Here is a 12000-nt window from a genome sequence, read left to right as displayed (position 1 = left end):
AAAAAAACAAACCTCAATTAATTTGCAAAACAACTAGAACTTTTAAGTGATCATTGAAAGTTCACAGGATCCAAAATCAAAATACAAAAATCAGTTGTATTTTAATTACTAGCAACAAACAAAGTGAAAAGTGGACATTTAAAATCCCACTTATAGTAATGTTGGAAATATAAAAATATGTAAAAATAAATTTGGTAAGCAACATCCAAGATGTCCAGCTGCAAACTATGACACACTGCTGAGAGAAATTAAAGAATATCTAAATAAATGGCATTCATGGATGTAACAAGTCCAACATAGTGGACTGGATAACTCAATATGAAGACCTCAAATCCTCCAATTAATCAGCAAATTCAACATAATCTCTGTCATAATCCCACTAGGTTTGTTGAGATTTTTTTAGAAATTGAAAAACTACTATGTAACTGAAATTTACTGAGTGGAGCTCAAATGTTCTCACCAAAATAAATAAATAAATAAATAAACTTATGAACAACTTCTAAAATTTATATGTAAGTGTAAAGGACCTAGATTATACAGCGCAATATTGAGAAACAACCAAGTTGCGGGACTTAATACTTCCTGACTTCATGATTTAATACGTGTGAAACTGAATATTCAGGACACTGTGGTACTTGGGTAAGAACCAACATGGGACCCCACAGAATCCAGAAACAGACCTGAACACAAAAGGCCATTTTGTTCTTTTATGGAGATACAAATTACACACAGTAAAGTTTGGCCTTTTAAACATACAGTTAGTTAGTTAGTTATATGAGTTTGAAGGCATCTTCTATACTACTGTGAATTGGGCTTGTCTCTCCCTTTGCCAATAAGTACTACATTGTTTTTATTATTATGGCTTTATAATAAATTAACAGAGTTTATGACACATAGTAGGTACTTAACAAATACTTGTTGAAATTGAACTCCACCCTAGTTCAGAAGGTCCTCTCACACCCAGACTAGTGCAGCGGCCTCACAAGCTCCACTTCCTGCACCCATCTCCAACACCACTGAAGAACTGAAATTCAATTCCGCACACGTCGTCAGCCTGTTCAGAAACCGTCAGAGGCTGTCTCTTGCAAAAGCGATGAGATCCAAACTGAACCTGGGACGCGGGCCCTAACGACCTTTTCAGATACATCCTGCTCTCCTTCAGAGGGAAGGATCCTTGTGTCTCTCTGCGTGGCAGGCCCGACCCATAGGTTCCAGGGCCTCCTCTCCACAGAACCTTCTCTGATTCCTTTACTGCCTGCAACACTCACATTGCTCTCAGCATACGGTTCCCTGGCCTGTTACCCTCACCCCTTAACTAGACAGGAAGGGCTTGAGGGTAGGAAATGTTTCTCATGTTAGTTTGAATCTTTAGCACTTAACACACAGTAGAAAAATCAATTATTATTTACTAATAATTATACCAGTAAACACAAATTCCCCTCAAGCATTCATGCGTACCCAGAAAACACACACATATGCATACATTTTAAGCACTCTTTTGAGCACTGAACATTTTGCCTATATTAGGAAATCTGAAGGTAATATGTATCTTTTTCTTCCACATGTTATTGAATATGTACCTCATTCATTGTGGGATAAATCCTAGGTTTACCGTCTTTTTTTATATGAGGTTTTTGTTTGTTTGTTGGCCACTTGATATCACTTTTATGTGGAATCTAAAAAGAAATAAAAGCCCAAATTCAGAAAAAGAGATCAGATTTGTGGTTACCAGAGGCAGAAGCATTGGTTTTTGAGTCAGAAGTCCTGAAGCCACCATGGGTCTTAACATTGACTGACCTTGGTGTTACTTCAGCACATTTCTTAAGCTAGTGAACACCAGTTTCTCCGCCCACTCAAATTTTTGGGTTAATTATTAAACAAGAAATATGAGTAAGTAATGTATTTACATTGTTCAATATTTTAAAAGAGTAAATGTCCCCCAGCATCTAGTTGTTTTTTTTAATGAGGTAACATTGGCTAGTAACAGTATATAAATTTCAGGTGTGCAACATTATAATTCAACATCTGCCTACTCTCTTGCATGTTCACCACCAAAAGTCTAGTTTCCTTCCATTACCGTGTATTTGACCCCTTTACCCAATTAGCCCTCCCCCCACCCCATTCCCTTTGGTAACCACCATTCTGTTGTCTGTACCTAAGAGTTTGTTTTTGCTTTGCTAACATAAAATGTATCATTTGAATCATTTTGACATGTACAATTCAGTGGCATTGAGTACATTCACAGTTCTGTACAATCATCACCTCTATTAATGGGAAACTCCACACCCTTAGCAGTCAGTCTCCACTCCCTTCTGACCCACACCTCCACCCCAGCTCCTGGTAATCTGCTCTCTGTCTCTATGGCTTGGCCTATGCTGAATATTTAATATAAATGGAATCATAGAACATGTGGCCTTTCGTGTCTGCTTTCTTTTCCTTGCATAATTTTTGAGGTTCTTCCATGTGGTAGCATGTAGCAGTATTTTATTCCTCTTGAAGGCTGAATAATATTCCACTGTGTGAAGACAGTACCTTTTCTTTATTCCTTCATCAGCTGATAGACATTTGGGTTGTTTCCATCATTTGACTGTGGCGAAGAGTGCTGCTATGAATGTTGGGCTTCTTCCTGTGTAGAAGAGGGCCAAAGAAAACCCTGGCCCGGCTACCTCAAGGGCTGTAACCCAAATGAGAGCACATGAAAGCGCCTCATGAGCTGCCTGGCCCTGTGCATATGTGTAGTGGGAGTTGCTGGTGGTAAAATATTATAGTTATAGTCAGGATGATGGATATGGTTATGGGCAGGCTCACCTGTTCTGGCCTCAGGGACAGACAGATGTCCCTGGCCCCGGCCTTCCCTTAGTGCCAGATTATCACCCCATGCCCAGTGCCAGGTCTGGTGGAGACCAGCTAGTCACAACTGAATCTAAAAGTCCATGCTTGGCCATTTCACATAAAGCAGTTGGGGCAAAAGGGCCTATTATCTACAAGGACAATAACTTGCTTTGGGGTTCTGAGTCATAATTTGGCCTTGCTACCAGGGTCTGAGTTATTTGCAGGTGAGTGGGATAACATATAAACAAATCTGCTAGGGGAGGTGCCTCTAGACAGATGGGATGGGTGATTGGGATTATTGAGAAACTCCTCAGTGCTCAATGCTAGACCAAAGTATAGTGCAGAGGGTGACCTTCACTGCCTTCATCTTGGCCAAGTGTCCATATCTCTTAAGTGGGGACACCAAGGAAAGAGAACATATCATCCACATGCCCCACTACCACAAAGGAAAAAGAATGTGTGAAGCTGGAGAGCATTTGTGAAGCAACTCGTTTAAAAACAAGTGTCTAGACTGCTATGGTGCTAAGTGCAGAGAGCAGAGGGAATATATGCATTAAGAGATGATATTTTAGTGGAATTAAGTAGAAAAGGCCCCCAGGCAGTGTGTGCTCTAGTGACTTAGAAAAGGGAAGGCAAGATGGGTATAAATGACTCTAACAATCCCAGGGTACTTGCTTGGGGGTCAGGGTCCCCATCAAATCTTTTGTGACCTCTGCACACTTACTGGGCCACTGATGGTGTGAGAGGCTGGAGTTTTCCTCCCCACCCCGCTGCTGGTGGTGTGGTCCTCTCCACCCACCTCCGTGTTCCCATGCTGACTGCCCCAGACCAGAGATGGAAAGGGAGCAAGGGAAGCTGGAGCCATGGAGTCTTGGGCCTTGGGGAAAGGTGGGGGCCTCTCTACTCTGTGACCTGCGATGGCCCCAGTGCGTCGATGAGAGCGTGCCCACTGGTGTCTTAGTGCCGGCAGCTCGCATTCCATTCTCACTCCTGGCTGTTGAACACAACCTCCTCCTTGTGGATCCTGGCCCCTTCCCTGGTATTCAGTCTCCTAATTCTTCACCATCTTCTTTGATGGCACCTTCTTTTTCCCCCTCACTGGAATATTTTCCTTTCCCCACTGCCTCTGATGGGGAGCTATTTCACAAGTTGGCTCCGTCTCGTTCTTTCCCATCCTCTTTCCCTTGGTGACTGTATCTACTTCTTTCATGTCAACAATCACTCCTAGTTGTTGAATTCTGAATCCATAGTTCCGTCTCCGACCCTCCCTCCAGACTAGAGAGCTATTTCTGACCACATGTGAGCCACCTACCTGCCCGACCTGCCAAACCCAAACCCAAACCCAAACCCATTATCTTGCCCTTAAAACCAGCTATTTCTGTATCTGCAGTAACATCATGAAACTTTAAGTACTTGGTGAGGCAACTCAGAACCCCCTTTTAAAAATATTTTATTTGTTTATTTTTAGAGAGAAGGGATGGGAAGGAGAAAGAGTGGGAGAGAAACATCAATGTGTGGTTGCCTCTCATGTGTTTCCTACTGGGGACCTGGCCCACAACCCAGGCATGTGCCCTGACTGGGAATCAAACTGGCAACTCCTTGCTTCACAGGCCTGTGCTCAATCCACTGAGCTACACCAGCCAGGGCCAGAAACCCCTTTTATTTCTCCTCTCCCATACTCCCTAAAGCAATGAGCCGCTGAATTATGTCCATTCTACCTCTGAGATGCCTCTCGTGTTCACCCCATGGGTTAGATCCTTACACGGATCCACTCACTTGGACCATGGAACCTCACATTATTCCATTCAGTAAAGGGTGTGGGGTAACTAGTTAGTGACTAGGGCAAAGTAAAGTATGTGTGTCAACTCAGAAAGTAGGAAGCAAACATCAGAGGATGTAGCAAAGCTGCCTGGTTCAGCTGACTGTCTATTTGAGACAGTTGGGAGAACATGCACCAAGGATGTTATTAGAGTTACCTTCCATTTCCATATTTATATTTCATGCTTACTTTTCTGAAACAAGCATGTGTAGATACTGGGATGAGGAAAAATAACCTTCTTTGGATGAACATTTATTTATACAGGTGACACGCAAATGTGCTATCACTACAAAAAGTCCTACAAGGGACAAAAATCAGATCCAGGACTATGGGTGAGGGAGAGGACTGAGTACACAGGGGCATGAGGGACCTTTTCTTGGGCAATGGGAATATTTTCTATCTTGATTTTTGGTGGTGGCAACATAACAATTATTTGTCAAAACTCATAGAACTGTATATCTAATTGGGGTGAATTTTACTATATGGAAGTTATACCTCTATAAACCTAACTGAAACCTACAGAAGAGAGTTACATAATATAGAAGCTTTTTAAAAATTTATTTTAATTTATTTTATTTTTTTTAATTTTTTATTTTTTTTAACTATTTGTCTGAAGGAGACTGGCAGCATTACTATTTAGTTATACTGCTAATTAACCTTCAACTACTTGTATAGCACATAAGAAATAACACTGCACACATATACGAGAAAGCAGGTCAATGAAATGTGCACATAATAGAGAAGTTTTTAGAGTGAGGAAGGCAAGCTTTTTTTAGCCATCATGTCCCCGGACCAGTCCTCCCAGTTCTACCTTCCTGACAAGAAGTAGCCACTTTTCACATTGTGGCACATTTCCTTCTAGTTTTCTCCCCACTCCACCCCCACTTTGGCCCCACATACACTTTTTTTAATTTTTATTTTTTAAAGATTTTATTTATTTATTCAGTTTTAGAGAGAGGGAAAGGCAGGGAGAGAAACATCAATGTATGGTTGCCTCTTGCACACCCCCTCTTGGGGACCGGCCCACAACCCAGGCATGTGCCCTGACTGGGAATTGAACCAGTGACCCTTTGGATCACAGGCTGGCACTCAATTCACTGAGCCACACCAGCCAGGGTCACTTTTTTTTTTAGATGCAAATGACATATAACATTGTATTAGCTTTAGTTGTACAACATAGTGATTTGATGTCTGTATATGTGGTGAAATGACCACCACAATAAGTTCAGTTAACATCTGCCACTACACATAATTATTTTATTGTATCAGAACTTTTACGATCTACTCTTGTAACAACTTTCAAAAAGACAATATAGTATCATTAGTTACAGTCATCATGCTACACATTACATCCCAGGACTTACTTATCTTATAACTAGAACTGTGTCACCCAGCCTCTCACACCTTGCCTCTGGCAACCATCAAAGTGTTCTCTATAGCTATGAGTTCTTTTTTTTTTTGAGATTCTACATATAAGTGAGATCATATTGTACAATATTTGCATTTCTCCATCTATCTCACTTAGCTTTCATGGTCCATCCACGTTGTCACAAATGGCAGGATTTCCCTTTACAGTTGAATAATATTCTATTGTATATATGCACCTTTTTTCTACTTAATAACATAGCTTAGAAGTCACTTCATATCAATTCATTTTCTCCTACAGCTTCATGGTATTCCACTGTGTGGCTATGACACGGTTTATTAAACCAGAGTCCTTCTTACATGTGTACATTCAGATTATCACTGTTATTTTGCATTTATAAAATATTCCAGAATGGGTAGTCATATGCATATTATTTTCATATAATGATGAGTGTCTTCAGGGTGGATTCCTAAAAATGAAATTGCTGGGTTAAGGGGTAAAGGCATTTCTGGTTTTGTTAGGTCAGACTAAATCCCATCCCACGGAACCAGTAGTGTCCTTCTGCGCTCTCACCAGCAATACCTGAGACTCAGTAGACTGTGTAGTTGAAATTTTGAACGCTTGCCGATCTGATAGGGAAGAAATTATGTAGTCTTCATTTGCGTTTGTCTTGTTATGAATCCGCGTAATTGTTTAAAAGCCTTTCTGCTGTGAGTCTCTTTCCATTTAAATATTTCCTGCTTACAAACTGTTGCCACGGTCAACATCTTTCCTAAAGCTTGCTCACTATAACCCATAGTCCTCCCACATTCAATATCCTCTGCTGTTGATCTCAATCCATCTTTCAACTGTATCTCCAAGTCTTGTCCCATCTTAGAAGAGGAGGTAGGCTGGATTCGTTACCCTTAACAACACCCCAGCTTTTCTTGCCTCTGAGGCTTTAACTCATTTGCCGTAGTGCCCTCCCTGGGGAGAGCAGCTATTCTCTTTCCACAGGTTGATATTTTGTCTATATTTCAGTGTCCAGCTTGAACACCCACCCTGATTTTCCCCATTCATATTTGTTGTGTTTGTTTTTAAGGCACTGTCCCAACCAGATGGTAGATGTTATACCGGGAACTTCCTCTGGGGAAAGAGAGACATATCAAATCACCGGAGGAGGATTTTTCTTTTAACAAACATACTCAGATGTTCAGCACATCACTCAACACCAGGTATATGAAAATTTCTGGAGAAATTGGCATGTTCTAGGGGATGTGGATACGGGGAGGAAAAAAACAGGCAAGTTCTCTCTTTCTCTTACATTCCAGGGGAGGGGGAGGCAGTTGGATAAATCAGTACCTGGACAGGAAGTCAGAGAGTGAAAAGCACCAATCAGAGAATTAAAACAGGATGATGTGGAGACTTTGTCTTCCATTCAAGATAGAGTAAATCAATGAAACCAAAGCTAGTTCTTTGGAAAAAAATCATTGAAATTAATAAATCTCCAGGAAGACTAATAAAAAGAAACAGAACATAAGTTACCAATGTCAGGAATGAGAGAGATGAGGTCAATATCAATTCTACAGCTATTAAAAAGTTAATAAGTTTTTATCTTGAAAAAAATCTCAATAAATTAAATAATTTCTATAAATTGGATTCATTTCTTAAAAGATACAAACTCATTTAAGAAGAAATGGATTACCCAAATAGCCCTAAAACTATTAACAAAAGTGAATTTATAAGCTTTAAAATTTTCTCTCCACAAAAAATTTCAACCCAGATGGCTTCACTGGTTAATTCTACCAAACATTAGCTTCACTGATTAATTTACTAAACATTAAAAAAAGAAATAATGCCAATACAACACAAATACTTCAAAAAACTGAACCAGAGGCAATACATTAACTCATACTCTGAGGCCAACATTACTCTGATACCTAAAGTAGGTTTAACAATCCCAAGAAAATAAAACTACAGGCCAGCATCACTCATCATTATCACTGAAAAAATTCTTTTAAAAACTTAAGCAGCCCTAGCTGGTGTAGCTCAGTGGATTAAGTGCGGGCCTGCGAACCACATGATCACGGTTTGATTCCCAGTCAGGGCACATGCCTGGGTTGCAGGCCAGTTCCCAGCAAGGGACGCATACATTGATATTTCTCTCCCTTTCTCCTTCCTGTCCCCTCTAAAGATAAATAAATTTTAAAAAAAAGAAAGATAAAAGGGTAAAATTAAAAAATAAAAAATAAAAACTTAAGCAAAATGAACACAGATAATATGTCATGGCCAAGTGGTGTCTATCAAAAATTCAAGCTTGGTTTAACAATAAAAACTCATTCAACAATATTACCATATTAACAAGCTAAAAATGCTAAACCATATGATCATCACACTAAATGCAGAAAAAGCACTTGACAAAATCCAATATCCATTTCTCTTTTTTCCCTATTTTTTTTATTGTGGTATAGCACACATAACATAAATTTTGTCATCTTATTTTAAAGGGTACACTTCAGTGGTATTAAATACATTCATATTGTTGTGTAGCCATCACCATCCTCCACCTTTGTCACTCTTTTTGTCTTACAGAACTGAAACTATATGCCTATTAAACAATAACTCCCCATTCCCTCCTGACCCTGGAAACCACCACTATACTTTCTGTTTATATGAATTTTTTTGATAAAATTTTTAAAAGATTTTATTTATTTATCTTTAGAGGGGAAGAGAAGGGGAAAGGGAGAGAAATATCAATGATGGTTGCTTCTTGTGCGTCCCCTGCTGGGAACTGGCCCACAACCCAGGCATGTGCCCTGACTGGGAATCAAATCATGATCCTTTGGTTTGCAGGCCCGCGCTCAATCCACTGAGCTACACCAGCCAGGGCTATATGATTTTTTTAAAAAGATTCTATTTGCTTATTTTAGACAGAGGGGAAGGGAGGGATAAAGAGAGGGAAAGAAACATCAATGTGTGGTTGCCTCTCCTGCAACCCCTACTGGGGACCTGACCCATAATCCAGGCATGTGCCCTGACTGGGAATTGAACCTGAAACACTTTGGTTCGCAGGCCAGCATTTAATTCACTGAGCTACACCAGCCAGGGCTGTCCATGTGGTTTTGACTATTCTGAGTACATCTAAGAAGTGGAGTAATACAGTATTTGTCTTTTTATGACTGGCTTATTTCACTTAGCTTAATGTCCTCAAGTTTCATTCATGTTGTATCATGTCAGAATTTTTCCCTTTTCAAGGCTGAATAATATTCCATTGTATAGGTATACTACATTTTGTGTATCCACTCATCTGTCAACCAATATCCATTTCTATTACTCACTCATATCCTCTCATCAAAGTAGAAATAGAAGGAATTTATCCAGTCATTAGTTGATAGACCTTGAAGTTGTTTTGACTTTTTGGCTATTATGAATAATACTGTTGTGAACATTCATGTACAAGTTTTTGTGTGAACATGTTTTCAACTCTATACCGAGGATTGGAATTATGGTAACTCTATATTTAACATTTGGAGGAACTGTCAGGCAGTTTTCCAAGTGGGTGCACTACTTTACATCCCCAGAAGTGTATGAGAGTTCTAGTTTCTCTATATCCCACCAATACATATTATTAGCTGCTTTTTGTTTGTTTGTTTTATAAGTATAGCCATCCTAATGGTTTGAAATGGTATCTCATTGTGATTTTGCTCTAAATTTTCCTGATGGCTAATTAAGAAAGCAGTAGTACAAGGATAGAAAAATTGACCAATGGAACAGAACAAAAACCCAGGTATAAATCCATGCCTGGAAGGAAACTTGATATATGACAGAGGTGGCTTTGCAAACCAGTAAAAAGACCTTACTTGCCATTTCTCACTTGTTGTAGTGACAGGTTCCTATTCATATGGGAAAAGAAAAATATATCTTTATTATAGGCTATTGGCTATATTTTCTTTGGAGAAATGACTATTATTCAGATCCTTTGCTCATTTTTAGATTGGGCTATTTGTCTTTTTATTGTTGAGTTCTTTATATATTCTAGATACAAGCCCTTTATGACATATACGATTTAAAAAATTTTAACTGATTCAGCAAGTTGTTTTTTTCACTCCCTTAGTGGTGTCCCATAGGGCATAAGAGCTTCTCATTTTCAAAATGTCCAATTTATCTATTTTTCTGTTGCTGCTTAAACATTTGATGTCATAAATAAGGAACAATCACCTAATCCATGGTCATGAAGATATACTCCTTTGTTTTCTTCTAAGAATTTTATAATTTTTGCTTTCACATTTAGGTATTCAATTCATTTTGAGTTAATTTTTGTATATGATATGAAGTAGAGATAGAACTTCCCTTTTTTTGCATGATTCCCAGAACCATTTGCTAAAAAGGCTGTTCTTTTCCCCATTTAGTGATCTTGGATTCCTTGTAAAAAGTCAATTTTTCACAAATGCGAGTGTATGCTTCTGGGTGCTCATTGTGTTCCATCATCTACAGGTCTATCTTTATCCCAGTACCACACCATCTTGATTCATGTAGCTCTGTAGTCCACTTTGAAATCAGTAAGTGCTGGTCTTCTAACTTTAATCTTCTTTCAAGATTGTTTTCATTATTCTGGATTCTCTGAATTTCCAGATGAATTTTAGGATCAGCTCCTGGACTTCTTCCAAGAAGTCAGCTGGGATTTTGGTAAAGACTGAAGTGAGTCTGTAGATCAATTTGAGGAGTGTGGTAGTCTGCTCAGTCTGCCATAACAAAATATCATAGATTGTGTGGCTTAAAACCCAGACATTTGCCCTGGCTGGTGTAGCTCAGTGGATTGAGTGCGGGCCTGCGAATCAAAGGATCGAAGCAGACGATGGTGGTTCGATTCCCGGTCAGGGCACTTGCCTGGGTTGCAGGCCAATTCCCATTGGGACACATGAGAGGCAACCATACATTGGTCTCTCCCTCTCTCCTTCCCTTCCCTCTGAAGATAAATAAATAACATTTAAAAATTAAAAAGAAACCCAGAAATTTATTTCTCACAGCCCTACAGGCTAGGATGTCCAAGAGTGAGGTGCTGTCAAGGTAGGTTTCATTCTGAAACCTCTTCTTTGTGTTTGTAGGGAGCTGCCATCTCTGTGTGCTCACAAGACTTCTTCATATGTATGTTCCGACAGAGAGAGACAACAAGCTCTTCTTATGAACAGTGAAGAGAGAACAGTTCATTCTCTTCTTATGAAGGCACTAATCATATCAGACCAGGGCCCCACATTCATAACCTCATCTAATCTTAATGAACTCCCAAGAGCCTGTCTCCAAATGCCATTACATTGAGGGTTAGGGCCTCAACATATGCTCTGAAAGAAGGGGGGTGGGCACAAATATTCAATCTATAATGGAATACTGCTGTCCAGACACTATTAGGTCTTCTGATAATTTTCAGAATATCTTGGGATAGTTTTTCATTTTTTAGGTCTTTAATTTCTCTTGACAATATTTTACAGTTTTTAAAATATAAGCTCTGCACATGTTTTATTAAATTTATTCTGGAGCATTTTATTTCTTTGGTACTATTTTAAATGAAGGCTTTTAAGTATATTTTATTGAATATACTTTTACAGTAGTTCCAATTTTTCCCCTTTTCCCCCCTCTGCCCAGTACCTGTCCCCTTCCCTACAGCAATCCCCTCCCTTAGTTCATGTCTGTGGGTCATGCATATAAGCTCTTTGGCTTCTCCATCTCCTATACTATTCCTCACATCCCCCTGTCTATTTTGGACCTACCATTTATGCTTCTCAATCCCTGCACCTTTCCTCCCATTCTTCCTCTTCCTCTCAACTGATAACCCTCCAAATGATCTCCATATCTATGTTTCTGTTCCTGTTCTTGTTGTTTGCTTAGTTTATATTTTAGATTCAGTTGTTGATAGTTGTGAATCTGTTACCCTTTTAATATTCATAGTTTCCATCTTGTTTTTCTTAAATAAGTCCCTTTAACATTTAATGTAATAATGGCCTGGTGA

The 12000-nt window shown here is 39.3% G+C and overlaps 1 non-coding gene across 1 annotated transcript; it reads right to left on the bottom strand.

Moving 5' to 3' along the window:
- Nucleotides 1-5255: 5255 nt before the first annotated feature.
- LOC118999287 (small nucleolar RNA SNORA19) lies at nt 5256-5383 on the bottom strand. Its single transcript, XR_005069076.1, has one exon. It is a non-coding gene; the product is annotated as a small nucleolar RNA SNORA19 (small nucleolar RNA).
- Between the last annotated feature and the right edge of the window lie 6617 nt (nt 5384-12000).

The sequence above is a fragment of the Sturnira hondurensis genome, unplaced genomic scaffold (genome assembly GCF_014824575.4).
Source record: "Sturnira hondurensis isolate 20B ecotype Veracruz unplaced genomic scaffold, ASM1482457v3 Scaffold0014745, whole genome shotgun sequence".
In the NCBI taxonomy this organism is placed as follows: Eukaryota; Metazoa; Chordata; class Mammalia; order Chiroptera; family Phyllostomidae; genus Sturnira; species Sturnira hondurensis.
This window is presented reverse-complemented; position numbering and strand designations above follow the sequence as displayed.